We start from the raw sequence: 18,066 nt of genomic DNA, 5'->3' as shown, positions 1-18,066 counted from the left end.
CAGGTTTCTAGGGTGCACTGTAGAAAAGGCCAGGTAGAGAAATATAAATATGAATGAATGAATTATGAAGCAGGCCTGTGCTCCAGGTGATCTTTTAGTAAGTTTCGGTTCTTCGAGGTGTTAAAGGTTCACCCTGCAATTTATCTATTGACTCTCAAGCTTCCACCTTCAAGTGCATTAGGCAAGCCTACACTTTCAGGAATGGCTTCCAGGACTCTGCTGCCTCAAGCTGTGAGGGAGAAATCACAGGTCCAGACAGGGGGCAATTCTATTTGAAATCCTTGGGCTGAAATTAAGACCTTAGGTGTGTGACTGGTGCTAAATCTCAAAGATAAATTTAAAATGGTGAAATAATAATAATAATAAATAACTGCCAAAAGGAAAAAGCATGGGATTCAGAATTTATTTACCAAAAGAAAGAACTAATCTGGATTAAATAGCCTGCTTTAAGTATTATATATAAATGACGATCTTATGAGAAGAGAGTAGATCAGCTGATATTTAATTCCACTGCTTTAGAATGAGAAAGAATTTAATTCAGTTTAACACATGCTGAGTGCCATGTAAAAGCCTCACTTTAGCCTGTGACTGCTCAAGTTTATGTTAGATATTTACATTGTACAAAAAGAAGGGATTTCTGTGCATGTTTGTTATTAGACAGTGAAACTGGTTGTGAGGGGAAAAAATGGTTATGGAATATCTTTGGTGATTTTAAGGATAAATATCCACCTGTCTATAGAGTGAATCTATTTGGAAAGAGGGGCATCTACCATATCACCTCTTATCTAATCTGTTATCCTTTTAAATTAAAAAAATTTTGTTTGGACCTCTCTGAATAAATTCTAATTATAGCAACCTAAAACTTTAGATTTGCATAACATGTATGGTGTTCTATGGTCACTTCCATCCCTTCATCAAAGAAAGGAAAGCAGATTCTAGAATGAAAGAGCTCTCTTGCTCTAGACAGTAATAGAAGCAGCAATGGACTTGGTGGCAGAGGGCCTGAATTAGCATTCTGACTCTGCCACTTACTAGCCAGGTGACTGCAGGCAAATTATATGTGTGTGTTTGTGTGTGTGTGTGTGTGTGTATATATATATATATATATATATAGAGAGAGAGAGAGAGAGAGAGAGAGAGAGGGAGACAGAGAGAGAGAGAGAGAGGGAGAGAAAGAGATGTTATATATAATTGTAAGTATACAGCTCTCTGAGTCTTATTTCCTTTGCATGTAAAATGCAGATATTGAAAATAACCATCTCTCAAGAGATGGTTAAATAGCTCCTGGAATGTAAGCTTCCAGCACCTAGATCCATGCCTGGCACGTAATATATGCTTAATAAGTATTTCATTATTGAATAAATGATTATATATATATACATATATATATATATATATATATATATATATATGTAGCCATAATCACTAGCAAAAAAATGGAAACTGACATAAATTTCTTGGTCCCACTGCTCTTCTGCAAACATGATATTTTTCTCCAGGAGCTTATAAGAATGTCTAGCAGGCAAGCTTCCTACTGTAGCTGTAATCATGATGATTCTTGTTATTCCCATCACAGGTAGTATCTATTGAGACTTACTAAGCACCAGGCACTGTGCTAAGTGCTTCACGTGCTTATCTTATGACCCTCACAATAACACTGGAGGCAAGAAGATTATTTCCCCCATTTTACAGGTGAAGAGGCTGAAGCTAAAAGAGGCTAAGTAATTTTGCGAGGTCTCACAGCTAATTAGTGGTGGAGTTCAGAATGAGAATGCAGACGTCTGAGTCCAGAGCCTAGGCTCATGGGAAAGAGCAAGAGTTTGGAGCAAAGAAGCCTAGATTTGAGGATCCGCATGGCCTCCTTCGAATGTGACAATATCGACATAACTTCTCCCAGCCTAAATAATCATACCTGAAAAAATAAATCCTATCTCACAGGATTATTGTGAGGACCAAATAAATTACTGTATCTTACTTCCTTATGAACTTTGTGAGAGTAGGACCATGTTCTACTAATATTTAAATCCTGAGTACCTAGCGTATAGTAGACCTTAGAAAATTCTGTTAGATAAACAGAATTTGAGCAATTTAATTTAATAGGAAATTCTGTTGTATAACCAGAATTCTGTTGGATAAACAGAATTTCTGTTGGATAAATGAATATTCACAAGTTGCTTTGTAACTATGAATCACTACAAATTCCAATTATCATCATTATCAACAACGTTACTATGTATTGACCGAGAGCCTCCAGATTATAGAAGCTAAGTGATTCCCAAACTCTCCCAATGAACCAATACTCTGCTACAATACAAAGGTGACTTGGAACACCAATACCCACGAAATCTTCATCCAGACCGTATAATACAAGACAAGTAGCTGGTTACCCTAATTACCAACAGATGATTCCAGAAATGAACCTTTTTTCCGAGGAAGTAGTTGAAAAATCATAAGAAAAACATTCAAAATGTGGTCAACAGCAGGGACCCAGCGTGAGGCTTGAAGCAAACAGTGGAATCTTTAGAAGCCTACTTTGTGTTCCTGAGGTCAGGGGAGCAGACAGAAAGCATATTGCAGCACTTAGTCGCTGCAGGGGCCAGAAGCACTCCTTCAGCCATCTTGAATTGGGCAGGAAAAAAGGATTATAATAAAAAACAAGGAAAGTGATATTGCTCATAATATAAACATCACAATCATGGGCCATATCAAATACGGCATCTCAGCTACTCAAAATAACCATTTGCAAAACATAATTTGTCAAATGTCTCCTAGTCTGAGATGAGAAAATGAAACTGGCTAAATTGTAGCCTGGAGCAGGGTCCAGAAAATGTGCAGGTCACCTACCTTGATGCTGCAGGAAGTACATCCCTGGGCTTTAGTCTCGGAGCACGCAGCAGATAGTCTGAGGGCTTGGCAAATCCTAGAAAACACCCAGCCCCTGACCATTCTGCTTATGTGAATAAATATGCCAAACAAGACGAAGACTAAAAAAACATCACAAGGAGTTCAAATCTTAGCTCATGAGGTGTAATTTGACATATGGTTCCACTTGTAAATCCATCAGCATCAGTCAATTCTTTCACTTAAAAATATCTTTTATGATACGACTCGGAACACAAAATAGGGTAGACTAAGCGGGGAAAAAAAGCTTTATCTGAGTCAAAAATTCCTTTTGACTTGAACACGTACTACTTAAGAAAAAAAAAAAAAAAAGAGGACACTGCTTTTACTTTTAAATTCTTTCTTTCATGGAAATAATAACAGTATATGTCCGAGAGTGTGTGTGCCCATGGTGGTAAAGAGAATACCAACCTAGGAATCAGGTCGCTGAAGTTCTGTCCTGGCTCCAAGTCAACCCCTTTCAGTTTCTTCATCCAAGATTGCCATCACACCCTTCTGAACTAGGCATATATCATGTTCCATGGACTCCCAAACAGGTTACCTCGTTTAATCCCCTCATTATTATTCCCACGTTGTAGGCAAAAAAAGAAAAAGAAAGATTCACAAGAAGCCAACTGCTAGATGCAGAGAGAAGAGCATAGGACGCGGAGTGAGAAGACTGTCCCACCCTACACAGCTGTTTGGTCCCTAGTTTAACTTTTATGTAAAGTGCGTCCTGGCACACCCCATACATACAGACTCTGCTTCCTTCTCTCCCCATGCTCAAGGACCTGAGACTCTCAAGTGTCAAGGCTAGAATTCAAATTCAGATCTGTTGATTTAAAAGTGAATGAATAACCTTTCTTTTTTCTGCAGAGGAGGGGACAAGGTCTGCCCTGGGCAGAAGGTGACTCAGAAGGTGCCAAGAAAGAGAGTGGAGAGAGCTCAGAGGCCAGGAGCCAGCAAGACTGAGGCCTGCCCGTGCCACCTCCTAAGAGTCATGGAGTAACAGCCCGCAAGACACTACTGATAAAGCACATCGTTTTACACATCTCCTTTTTGCTGATTATAAAAAAGCATGTCTAGATGCTGAATCTAAAGCAGCAGGGCTTTGCAGAGGCTTAGACTAAGGAGATTCCTTACTCTAAAATAGTAAAAACATAAATTATATAGGTTATATACAGTGACCATATCTCCCCAGATAATTAAACATTCTATTTCTGAAAATAGCAAAATAAAAGTAATATCTGCTAATAATAGAAAAAAAAGGATCAGCCACAGTTAACATTTTGGTGCATTTACATCCAGTCTTTTTTGATGGATATATGTTGTATATTTGCATAAAAATTGTGATCCTACTGTTTGTACAGCTTCGTACTCTGCTCTTCTAAATTAACTTAAATTGTTAATGAAATTTTCCAGACTTCAATCCTCCATTATTGGATATACTGGTTATTTCCAATTTGTTTTAACCATTATAAACAATTCTATGAGAGCATCCTTGCACATAATTTGGCAAAGCCTTTTTCAACTTTCAGAAAGATGTTCTAGGTGAACTTGGAACATGTTATAAGTGTTTACTATGTGCCAAATGCTGTGCTTTGTTTTGCAAGCATTACCTCAATCCCCGACAAAATCTTATGAAATAATCTATGATTAATTCCTTTTACAGATAAGAAAACTAAGGAAAAGAGAGATTAAGTATCTTGACCAAATTCACACAGACACACCCAGTCTGCCTCCAGAGCCTAGACTTTTAATTAGAACAGTGCCAGACTTGCCATGTCTTCTGACATTCTCCCTCCTAAAAGGAGGATTTCCCTCCACATCAGACACTTGCACAGAACCTGTCTGATTAGACAGTCCACCTGGGACAGCCTGGAAAGACTCAGGAATCTAGAGTTGCCCTTGGTCTTCTGGACTCAGGGCGTCATTCTCTAGGTCATCCAATCTGTGAGGTGGTAGCACCAAACAGCCCCTGAGACCATCCTGCTAATGACAAAAAAGACATTTACTTCAAGATCCCTGACAACACATAGCCTAACAAAGCCACACTGCAGATGATTCTGCAGGTTCTTCCCCTAAGGTTAACTTTGCATCTTATTGCTTAAAAACATGTGTATCTCTTTTCTAAATTTATCTTCCTCTCATTTCTACAAACACGAAATTGTCATCGTTAAGTGTATAACAAAGCTGATCTGTGAAGATTAAACCTCTTGAGGAAACACACAAGAGCTTCATAATTGGTTTTGGGAGGAAAAAATTAAAATCACTAAAGTTACAAAAACAAGTTTTTGATAACACCCCACTTTATTATGAAAATTAGGCTTCTATTCCTTGGTCACATATGAGGAAAGATACAAACAAAACAGGGTAGAAGGAATCCCCAAAAGAGACCTTGCCGTCTCCAGAAGGGAGGACAAGATGCGTAAAGGAGGGTGCACAACACTAAAGGGGTTTTAATGCGTGTGGACGCGAAGGTGGGAAACAGCATGCCGCCACCAAGAGGGAGGCTTGGTACAAAGGCAGTGCCTGGCGGTAATGGGACCCAGCTGAAGAAGGAAAAACTAGAGATGGGTATCAGAGAAGACTTCCTGGCGGTGAGAACTGCTGGATTAAAGAACGGCCTCCCCGGGGAAGGGCGGGAAACTCCCTCACGCAGGACACTGGAAACCAGACACAGCACAACAGTAAAAGCCACGCTGAAGGAGGAAACCCTGCACTAACAGAGGATGAACCGGATAACCTGTAAGGCCTTTTCTATCTGGAGTTACTTTGATTACAGTAATATAATCCTTCAGGGATGTAGGAGAGGTGGTAGGGGTGGAGTGCTTTAAATTTTTGAGTGAACTTAATTCTGATGGAAGGTGCTGGACTGACATCCTAAGAGACAAAAGCTCTCTATTCATCCACACAACATTGACAGAGATACGTTTCCCCACTGGGCTTCACCAAATGTGTCCCCAGTCCCGGCATTAAAGGAGAAGGAAAGCAGTGTCCTTTCACCCCTTGACTCCTGGCTTCTCCTCCTTGCTTCACAACAACGAAAAGGCTGTTAGTTTTAAATACCGGCCCTTACACCGAATCCTCCGCTTCCCGCTCCCCACCCCAATAACCGAAACACTGCATTTTGAAGGGAACACGTAGAATCTCTTAAAGCATCCATCTGGGAAGCATTAAAATAAGCAAACTGCTTTCAAAGGATGGTGTGTGGCAGCAAGTCTTGGTCTGTTATTCTCTTTCCTCCATGGACAGATGTAAAGAAGGGTGGATGAGTGGATGGATCGGGTATAATTCCTCCATACGCTCTGCTTCTAAGTCTTGAATGGGAGCTTTCAGTGAAGCTTCTTGCTCTCTTTCCATTCTTTATTTTCTATCTCCTTCCACACCTCTCCTTCAAAAGAATAATTTTTGTCCTTCCTTAAATTTGTTCGGAACATGTCAGAAAGAGGGATCTCAGTCGTAGGACTTTGGAGTTTAGATCTTCATCCACCAGATACTGTGCCAGTTAATTCAGATCCCTTGTGTCTCTCATGCATCTCTCCTGAGTTGCTGGTTTCTTATTTTCTTCACTTGAAGTTTTGCAGAAGTAACCTCAAAGGGCTGGCAAAGTTCTGCACGGAAACCAAACAGTAACATTCATCTGAGACCCAGCTCTTTGATCTTCTCTGCAAAGTATGTGTAAATTTCAGTGTTTAGTTTTCTATATCTCTCTTCTGCCCGAGACAGACATCCCTGGCATGTCCACATAGTTACCCGTCACCCTATTACATGAAGCCTTGGTCTCTCTATGTCCTAATGCAGATATTTTATCTGCTTTTCTAGAAGGTGTGTGAACAGAAAGCATGCTGCCTTTTCGTTGTACTTTGGGCTGTGTGGACCTGACCAGCCTTGCCTTCCATCCATGTGGATTCAAACCTCAGAGAGGTAAAACCTGTGATTCAAACCATAGTGCAGGAGGTGTGATAGGGCTTGCCCTGGGTCCCAGTACTGATCTCAGGGATATTAGGCATAAAGAGAAAATCCAGTTTTGACTGCCCCCCATTTTGTACAATGATTGTTAACAAAGCTCCCTGCCTGTTCGGACAATGAACATATTCAATTGCTTATTTCCTATAGAAAGTTTCTCTTACACTTCAATGGACTTGGGTAAAAACAAGGCCTGACATGTGGTCCCACAAGGGTTCAGATGGCGTCCTAGCCAATGCTTGCCTGCAGAGGTTGGAACTTGTTTTTCTCCCTCTCTATTTAAGTAATCAAACGGACATCTACTCCATGACAGAGAGCTGAATTGGTCAGGAAGTAGTTGTACCTTTGATTTCCTGCTCCTTCACTGCAGACAAAAGCCTGCTATATAGTTACCTCCAATTGGCAAACGGTGTACGTTGCAGACCACAATGTAGGTGAGTAATGAATCCTGTGAGAATCTGAGTGACCTGACCCAAGACCCCACTCACAAGTGGGCAGACAACCTGGAGCCTGTAAACACACTGTTTTTAAGTTACTGAAAATCTATTTTAAAACATTAAAATCACCGAAAAATAGAACACCATGACTCTCCAATGAAGAGTGATTATTTGCATGACTAATAAGAAGAAAGTGATTCAACAATACCCAAGGGTAAAGCATGGTCAAATATAAGAAATGCACTTCAGTGAATAATCACCTCCTTGTATCCACTTACTGCCCAAAAGTCTCCTGCTTCAGGACTTGTGTATCTCCACAGCTAACCCAGCTAGCAAGAGAAAGCTTCCTTGAAAAAGAAGCTGAAGTAAACTTGTAATATAGAAGAGCTGTGATAACCTCTCCACAACCCCTGGAATAAATGTATCTCTCTATCTGCAGACACTCAGCACATTGACTCCCTTGTACTTCCAACACTGCAACCAAATTATCAAATTATCTCTTAGTTAGTCCTTCAATCCCTAAACAGAAGTGCCGTTTGCCAGGGGTGGCACTCCTGAACTATAGGACCACATCCTTCCCAGGGTGTAGCAGGGCTAGCACAGTCTGTGCGCTGTCGGTCAATGAGTCTAACCCACATAGCAGGGGGTCCATGGCCTTGCGTGTCTATATCTAGTACACTGGCCACGGCACAGCTGAGGTCATGTCCTGGGTCTTTTACACAAGGACCAAGTTCTTGGCCAAAACGATATGATGCCTTCCTTTACAGTCAATCATTTTCATGTGGTTTTTATTTTCATTTTAACCCCCTCATAAGGGGACCTCCCATTCAGCTAGGTCTCCTACATAATAAAGAAGCTCTTATTCTGAATACATAAAGTAAGGCATAGGCTTATAAAGAGTTTGCCTATTGCCCCAGAGCCCCTTTGCATCCATATACTCAACCCACATCAATATATCCCCATTCCTATATAACTTGGAATGCCAGGGCCAATTCTGGACATGAAGGAGCTAGGTTCTCTCAAAGCTTTCTTGATTTGAACTGACTAAAGGAATCCAGGAAAGCTTATCCAAAAGTCTCCCAAGATACCACTGGCCTCATGTCTTAATTTATCAATAAAATTTTTTCCTATGGAAGCCCGAGCATAACGAGAAGCTCATGGTTAAAATGTTCATAGCTGGCTGCTTGTCCTCTTCCATTAGTGCCCAACTCAACCATCCCCTCACTCCCGACCACAGTTTTTCTACATTATTTCACAGAAATCGATTTTAAAACGTGTTTTATTTTACAAAAATAGCTTTCAAACTTTTTTCTAAGACACTTGAAGCATACACACACACACAGTCTTCCTTTTAAGGCCACTTAGTGACTTAAAACAACCATTACGTTTTGCTCATAGTTTTGTGGGGAGAGCTTCATTGTGTGGTTCTTCTGTGATCACATGGCATCCTCGTGGGGTAGCTGGGAGTTAAGAGTCCTCTGCTATAATGATTCTTCATTCAAACATCTGGTGCCTCAGTGCTCCTTGGACTCTCTCCACATGATGTCACCAGGGTCTCTCCATGTGGCTTGGACTTTTCATGAATGATGGTCTTGAGATGTGCTTCTTACCTGGATGCTTAGAGTTATAAGAAAGATCATTCCAAAAGACCCAAAATGGAAGCACCAAGGCTTCTTATGACTGAGTCTCAGAAATCCCTGAATATCACTTCTGCCACATTCTATTAATCAAGCAAGTCACTAAGGTCAGTCTAGTTTCAAGGGGTTGGGAGAAACAGATTCCACCTCTTGATAGGGGAATGACATACAGGAAGGAAAGGGATCGATGGTGGCCATCTTGGATATAAACTACCGCAGAGAGAATGCCATGCTTCCTCAAGATCTGTCTTTTTTTCACATATAGCTCCACTTATTCATAGACTTCAGATGTAAGTCGATGAGAGGCTGGACTTAGGTATCTATCTATGAGTGATAAGCACTGTGCTTTACTTAGAAACTCCTCTCTGCTAATAATGTGTTAGAGAACAAAGTTGTCTGTTGAACTTGTTCCTCCCTCAAGGTAAGTTCTCTTTCTGGATGCTTCTCAGTTCCCCCAAGCTTCTGGAAAATCCATTTTACCAGGTCACCAAACACATCTAGACATTGCAGACGCCAAATGGTGACTATAGCCTGGGCTCAAGCTGAGACTCTGCTACACAAATTAGCCCAGCACAGATTCTGGAACATAGGAGATGCCCAGCAAGCAGTAGTTCTCATCTCCTTCCTTTCTCTGACTATGTACTAAGACCTAGGTTAAATATTGGATTATGATTCCCACTTACAGATGATAAAACTGAGGCTCAGAGAAGCTAAGAGACTTGCCCAAGTTCATATAAACAGTTAGTAATGGAGATGAAACTTGAGCCCAGGTCTTCTAAAGATTTGTCTAGAGTTCTTTCAGCTCCACCAAGGTTTATCAAAGTTCATTTACTCCTTGAATTCCAAGGTATAAAATAGAGAACAGATTCTTCAATGGAAAGGAATACAGCACTAAGAAAAATGGGATGCCAGGGTTGGTGGAGATGGGCATTAAAACAGAAGTAGTGTACTATAAAAATCACACCACCTACTCATCAGTTTTGCCTAGTGCTAACCTTACTATATTCCCCAGAAATAGTATTCCAGATGATTTATTCCTGCAGTATATACCAAGGGTGCTTTTTATGTTTTCAGTGGAAAATATCAGTGATTCCAATAGATAATTTTTAGACTTGTGCTGCCCATTCCAACTCCCTTTTAATCCCTCACATCCTGCTTACGGTTAATGGAATGCAGAATTCCATCTAGCCCTGTTCTACAGATCCCCCAGCAGGACGTCATTGCTGTGTATCAGTTACTAGGTGTGGGTTTCCTTTTGCACCAGTTTGTCTGCCTTCCCAGGGATGAAATGAAGACTTCCCCAAGGACAGAACCCAACATCACTGCCTCTTGCCTGGTCAGCTTCCCTGGAACGCCAGTGGCAGCCTTTGCTTCCAGCAACAACATGCTGCGTATCCATAACAAAGGTGGCAGGAGGCTGTGATCTGGCCGTCTTCAACTCTGTCTTTCAGCCAAGACAGTTTCTGAGCCTTGCCCCAGGGTTTCCGAGCCTTGCCCCAGAGCCCTAAGCCTCTGGTCTTTGGTGGCCCTACCACCTGGCATACACTAATGCATCAGCAGACAAGATGAGTCTAGGTTCAGCCTCCTTGACTCACCAGCTCCCTGTGATTGTGCTGAATAAAGGTTACTTCCTTTACTCAAATAGCCAGAGGACATTTGCCAAGAGGGCGAGTGACCTTAGGCCACAACTGTATATATCACTTGGAAAGGCAAATTCATAAGTACTGGCCCAAATCACAGCATTTTTACGCTATCCTAAAGCAAGAAATAAACAAGTGCTTTATATTCTGTGATGACTTTATTTTAAAGTATAAAATGAAGTGTCTTCATTAAAGTACACTGTACTTATTAAAATATACATGTTGAAATTCTGGAAAGAGGTATGAGAATTCTGTCCTTGAACTAATCTAACGGTTCCTTCCTAGGGAAATATGCCCAGTAGTATCTGGTATAATAATAAAAGTAGCTCCAAGTGTGCAGACAAAGTATTTAACATTACTGTCACCAAAGCAGGGAGGGGTAAAAGAACACACATACAATGTTCACCTACTTAAAATAGTCAGACTGTAAAACGTCAGTTGCATCCAATCCATTTTATTAAAAATATGCAAGTTAAATGTAGTCATTATAAAAATTAAGAAAAATAAATAAGAAAGAGAAAAATAAAAATCTCCTATAGTCATACAACCTTGACATAACTACTATAAATGTCTTGGGATTTATATCCCTCTAGACCTTTCTCTGTGTCTGTGTGTGTGTGTGTGTGTGTGTGTGTGTGTGTGTGTAAAATCCTTTGAACAAAATTAGGATCCTTGCAGTCTGTAATTTTCTATCTAGACTTAATGGAGCATAAACATCATTCCATATTGATAAACATACATCTGCACTTCAAAATATCAGCCCACAATATATTGAAAATGTGCCTTTAAATAAAGGCACTTACCAGCCAAGTCAAGCTTTGCCAGTAATGCGACTGCCTCATATTATGTGCCTCCTGACAAAATGCAGTAGGAGGTACACACATCACCTATAACGTGTTCTTGCCTGAAATGTCCAACGTGAATTTAATCATGAAGAAACAGATTAATCCAGAATGTGAGTCATTCTGTAAGAAGAATTACATTCTGTAAGAAGGCTGACCTGGACTTTTCAAAGGGTTGATATCATGGAAAGACAGAGGAACAGTGTTCTAGACTGAGGGGAACTGAAGATGCCATGAGTGAAACTTCATTGGAGTTTGGGTCAGAAAAAAAAAAAATAAAGAATTTTTTTAGGATAATTTAAATGTTTGTAAATGATGTCATTGAATTAATGATGATTTTATTAGGGTGGTAACGGTGTTGTGATAGAGAATACTCTCACTCTTTAGAGAGGCATGATGAATGATGTACTAAGAGGTACAGTGTCATGATATTGGCAGCCTGCTTACAGTAGGGTTGGCAAAAGGGAAGAATGCTCATATACATATATAAATAGAGAGGGAGAGAGAAAGAGAATGTATGGTGCAGATATTCAGTGCACCATTCTTCCAAATTTTCTGTGCATTTGAAATGTTTCAAAGTAATACATATATATATTTACATTTATATATATATATAATAAACATTTCTGGATTTCCCTGGTGGCGCAGTGGTTAAGAATCCGCCTGGCAATGCAGAGGACACGGGTTCAAGCCCTGGTCCGGGAAGATCCCACATGCCGCGGAGCAACTAAGCCCGCATACCACAACTACTGAGCCTGTGCTCTAGAGCCCACAAGCCACAACTACTGAAGCCCACGCACCTAGAGCTCGTGCTCTGCAACAAGAGAAGCCAGAGCAAAAAGAAGCCCGCGCACTGCAACAAAGAGTAGCCCTGCTCATCGCAACTAGAGAAAGCGTGCGCAGCAACGAAGACCCAACACAGCCAAAAATAAATTAATTAATTTTTTTAAAAACTTATGAAAAAATAAACATTTCTATCCCATCATATTTAATGACGAAATGTGATTCTCTTATGTGGATTAACAATAATCTATTTAACAAGTTCCTCATTTTCAATACTTCATTTATTCCAATTTTTAACTCATGAGAAGTTTCAAAGACAATTCTTGTAGTAAATTGTTTGCACATATTTTTAACTATTTATTTAAGATAAATTCCTAGAAACAATTGCTCAACCAGGTTCAAGGACATTTTTAAAGTTTTTGGTACTGCAACCTACAACACAATTATTTGATTCAGTCCTGAAATTTTTCTGTGGCCCTCAATCCCCAGGACCTAATAATTCTCTTCAAAATGATTAAATTTGTCAAATGATAAGACTTCTAATGCTGATATTCTATGTCCTGGGTTATTTAATAAAATTGGAGCTCTCAGTTCTTGGCAACATCTAGTAACTTTATGTGCATAACCATGGGCATTTCAGTCTCTACCAAAAACTGCTTTTGTTGTAACCTCAAGTCCCCCTATAGAACTTAGGAATTGTCAGTCGCCTTTCCTGTGCTGTCCATCTGTTCTAAAAATGTTTATCTTAATTATTGGCAGCAACATATCTTTGGTCATTATCCCCAGCAAAGGTGGCACTACCTGGCCCCATCAGAGGTTAGACTGAGTAGTGTGCTAGAGCCATCAGCACTGTGTGAGACAACCTCTCTGAAGAAGACAGAGTCTGAATCCTGCCATAGATATATCACAGCCTGGACCACTGCTTCCAAGGATTCAGCTCCCAACACTCACTATGTGATACACACATCATTCAAATAACACTTATTAGGCAGCCCAAACCAAACCTTAGCCAGTCTCAAAGCTGTTCCTAACAGGTTTGGTCTATTGAACAAGCCATGCTTATTGTTGTAACACATTCAGATGCAGGTAATTCACTTGTGCGCACTCTCTCTCTCTCTCACACACACACTTTTTCCCCACACCTGAGCATGTGGGGAATATTTTCCAAGACCTCACTTTGGCTAAGTGACCAAAAAGGAAAGGAAAGTTAAAAAAATAGACATAATCCTTTTATGTAGTATATTTTCTGCCACTGGAAGTGAAATTGTTGACCCAAGAATCCAAGCAAATGCTGTTTTAGCTGGATCCCTTTCAAATAATAATAATCAAGAAGGCTTCGTGTAACTAGAATCAAAGTCACCATTTATGGAAGCACTGAGATAAACCCATGCCTGCTTCATGCTTCTCACAAGTTGTATGATCTATATTTTCTGTTACTGGTTCTAATGTGGTGCCCGAGCCCAGGTAACGTTTACTAATAGCAGAGTTCATCCAAAGAAAATAGATAACGAGTTCAATTGAAACTCTTAATGCCTTTCCAGAGCAATTATTTTTCTTAAGAACTCATGGGAGATTAGAATTCCAATGTCTCTTTGCAGTGGTTTTGGCTGTGCCTCTCACATTGAAAATACATTAGCCCTGGTTCTTCCATTGACTCATATGGTACAACACGTTACCTCCTAGATACCATGGAGCCATGGTGGAATGTTCCTTAGGGTGAGGCAGCATATAAGAAGCACACAGGATATTCGTATCCCAGAAAGGTGTACGTGAGGATCACCTGCACGGGCTATGTAACCTCAGGCAAATCTCACTACCTCTCGAAACCATAGATTCCACATTTATGCTCTGGCCACAATTACTCAAACCCATAAAACTTCTGTGTGGAGTGGGTAGAAAACTCTAAAAGTTCAATGTTTATTATGTTTATAATTTATTATGATGTACATTAATTCAAGGGAGAGTATTCAGTACAAACATTGAGATGGTTTTCTGGTCTGGTTTTTTTTTTGGTTTTTTTATTTTTTTTTATTTTTATTTTTATTTTTTTCCTGGTCTGTTTTTAAGAAAAGATCAGCTAACATAAGACCTAAGAGTTTTATGTGAAGTTACTATTAAACCATAAGTTAAAAAGGAAAATTGTAGTGGCAAAGAAAATGTTTGAAAATTATATCAATAAAAAATAATTTTTAATGAAGTATGTGCTATTATCTGTATTATACAAAACCAAAAGATATGCACATCAGATAATTTTAAAGAACCTCAGAGGCACATTTATTTTACTTCTTAGGTCAGGTCAGTGGGAGACCATATTCCGCCCTCTTCTGCCAGAGGTGTTATATTATCTGGCTGTGACCATGGGTCTGGAGTTCAGTGGTAACAGGACCAGCCGCCAGCTATTCCACTTAGAGGCTATGTAACTTTAGGCACTTACTTTACCACTCTGAGTCTTTTTCTTTATCTGCACAATAGGGATAAAAATCCTTTCTTTGTGCATCCTGTGACTGACTTTTATTCAGAACTCACATCCTGGCCCCAGTTTGGAATAACTCACAAGGACTACTCCAGCTCTAGAACTCCCGGTAGGAGGAGCCAAGGCCTTTATTGCAAAAGCATTATAATTCAGCTTCTTCTCTGCCTAATCCTGCTTTCCTTACCCCTCAAAGGTATTGTTGCCATGAGCACTTCCCAACACATTTACTGTACATAATAAATCTCAGAGTCTGTATTTGGAGAACCCAAACTATGACACACCTCTTCCATAAACGTGGAGGAAATACTTGTGTCATAGAGGTTTGTGATGTTAAGTATACCTTCCAGAATACATTAAAACCAGGATAACCAACAAGAAAACCTTGGTGATCTGGTTTCTAGCTCCTTCAGCACCTTCTGATATAGAACCTTAACTACAGCAGCTTAAGGAGATATAACAGCGTCTGCTATCAATTGATAGTCCTCACTCCCAGAAGAAATTTCAGTGTTTACTTGTTTCTCTAAATTTGCCTCCTTTTCCCATATCATTTGTTCTTGCTTTATCTTCCAAATATACAAACCATGTATGTGGTGGGATCTTGGTATATCCTCAAAATTGACTCACTGTCAATCTTCTACACACCTGGCTCTGGTAACACTTGTTCTGATTTTATTTCTCACTCAAAGCTCTGAATGCCACACTCAGTCTGATTTCATCACTGTCTCTTTGCTCAACTAAAGAACAGAAAGCTACCCAACACAGAGGATGGGAAGACTTCAAGGCTGATTTCAACTGGCTCAAGAAACAAGTGCCTCAGAACACTGAGAATGCCAAAGAACTCCCAAGTGGCATATAAAACCCTCTATCTAGAAATGGAGCCTTTAGGACTATATTTAGCCCAGGACATTATCTCCTCTCATTTTACTGCTAGTTTTTGTCTGTTCTCTCTGGAATCTCGTTCTATCAGCTATCCAAGAAAATTATGGAAATGTCTCAAAAGCGTTGCTAATATCCACCTTCCCCACTGCTTCCACATTCCTGAAGATTCCAAGGGCTTCAGTCAATTAGGTGACAGCAGATGGTGACCATCCAGACACCTTCTGCCCCAGCTGCTGAATGTGTTGTGGCCCAGACATGGTTTTCCAGTTGAAAAGTGGAAACCAAGTGTAAAGCTGAGGGAGTGCCCCCTTGTCAGTACTCACCTTGGCAGAATAGGGCCTTAGACGCCCAAGTGTTGCCAACTGAACTCTCAAATTGTGGGGCTCAATAACAGCCCAGACAAAACACTCGTAGATTCAATGTGTTTTTAAAAGGGCTTAGAATATATAAACTTTTAAATAAATGCCTCTGTGGTACGATCTTCATTTTTGAAGTGCCTTTGTGAACGTTCGCTTATTTTCCCTTCTGTTCTTGCCACACCAAAAGGGAGTTGTCCTGTGAACTCACTTCATGACTGAGTCAGATCCATCCAAGAAGCAATGTTTTGAACAATGCAGTGGCGGTTATAAATGTCTTATTGTGTGTTTTCCCTCACAACTTTAAACAAAGAAATACCAATGTTTCTAGCTTGTTCTTCTTTCTTTCTTTTTTTTAATTTAAATTAATGTCTTTCTCTCTCTCAACAAAATTTTTAGGAGGTCAAGACTTTTCATTATCTCTAGTGAGCAACAAAAAAATCCCAAGTGTACTTAAGTGAATAAGATATTAATTTTTATGTTGTGTACAGGTCATGGTACCTCTTCAATTAAAGTAAATACTTTCCTTTCTACCTCTTTATATGGCTTATTTTCCTAATTTGCCAGTGCTACATGATATTAAATCATCAAGCAAAAAACAGTTGCTTGATTGTAGCTTGAATAGGACTAAGGAGGCATTACTACTGTGTTTAAAATCACCTCATGATCAAGAATCAAAACTGGCATATAGTTCATTGAGCTAAAAGAGGTTTAACAAGATGAATTTTTATCAGCGATGCATGTAAACTTTATCTGGCTCTCCTACATGTAGATGGAACCTAACCGAAAATGAACATTTCTGAATGTTTCAAATACATTTTGCTTCTAGTTTGGCCAGAAATAAGTATAAAGCATTTCCTTGATTCCTTTTCAAATCCTCTATATGTAATTTATAAAGTTTTAAAAATTAAATAAATATTATACAGTCCTGACTCTGATGAATGTGAATTGATTGCATTTACAAGATTTACATTTCCTACTCCTGCTAATATCTTTTAATATTACATCAATATTTTAAAATAATAAACATTGTATTGTTGAATGGGATTTTGTGCCCTTAGGAAGAAACAAGAGGAACAGAGTTTGAAATTATCCTCCCAACCACTCCTATAATTGCATGTTTATAATTATAGGAAAATATTCTTAGAAACCAACTTGGGTAAATCTTGGGGAGTTCTATAATCCTTTCACAACTTTTTGAAATGGAAACAATAATTAATTTCCAGTAAATGTTTGTTTCTTCATGCCTGTGTTTAAAGTATTTCTCTGAGGGTAGAGCAATAGGGGGGAAAAAAAAACAGGTTAAAGAAGTTTAAAATAGCTTGTGGAGGTAATTTTAAAACCTTTCAAAAATATTACCCATAACTAGAATTCAGTGTTGTTTAATTCTGCATCTAGGGTATAAGCTACCATGGTCATGCCTAAGAGATGCAATGTGTTATATCAGAAAAAGCAATAGAACAGGAGCCAGGAACATGGAGGGGGCATGACAAGGAACCCAGCCATAAATAAGTTATGAAAGCCAGCTAAGTCCTCTGGGTCTTGGTTTCCCATCATTACCAAGGGCTCTTCCTGCTCCAACATTCTGCAATTCCTTTCATTTGACAAACTTTACCAAGAACCTATTAAATGCAAATTTGCTTTGAAAAGATATTTTGTTACATTGCCCTTGTTTAATATGGTGCCAATGCCAAATATTACATCTCATATAACACTTCACTTTTCACATCATTTTTTTAATCCTCAAAAGAACCCTATTCAAAGAGACAGATCAAGCATCACTAGGCTCATTTTTGAATGGGTAAACTGAGCCATGGAACAACTAAGCGACTCATCCAGCACCAGTACAGTAATTCTCGTAACAGAATTAGTTCAAGAACTCAGGTCTCCAGAGTCCAACAAAATAACCTCTCCACTTGAGCACTCTTGGCACAAATAAAAGTACCTGGCCGTATTACCGCCCTTTTGGTTTTTTCCCACAAGAATACCTTGCATCAGCTGTCCACATGTTTTAGAGGAGCTGCAGACAGTTATTTGTACAGAATTTGAGAACCGGGCTGTGGCTTGGTCCCAGCCTCTCCGTTAACATCCCAGGCGAGCTTGGGCTGGTGGTTCACCCACGGAATAAAGATCTACATCCGTGAGGATACCCTTGGCATTAGGCTATGTG

The sequence above is a fragment of the Balaenoptera physalus genome, assembly GCF_965194825.1.
Source record: "Balaenoptera physalus genome assembly, chromosome: 9".
NCBI classification, from domain to species: domain Eukaryota; kingdom Metazoa; phylum Chordata; class Mammalia; order Artiodactyla; family Balaenopteridae; genus Balaenoptera; species Balaenoptera physalus.
This window is presented reverse-complemented; position numbering follows the sequence as displayed.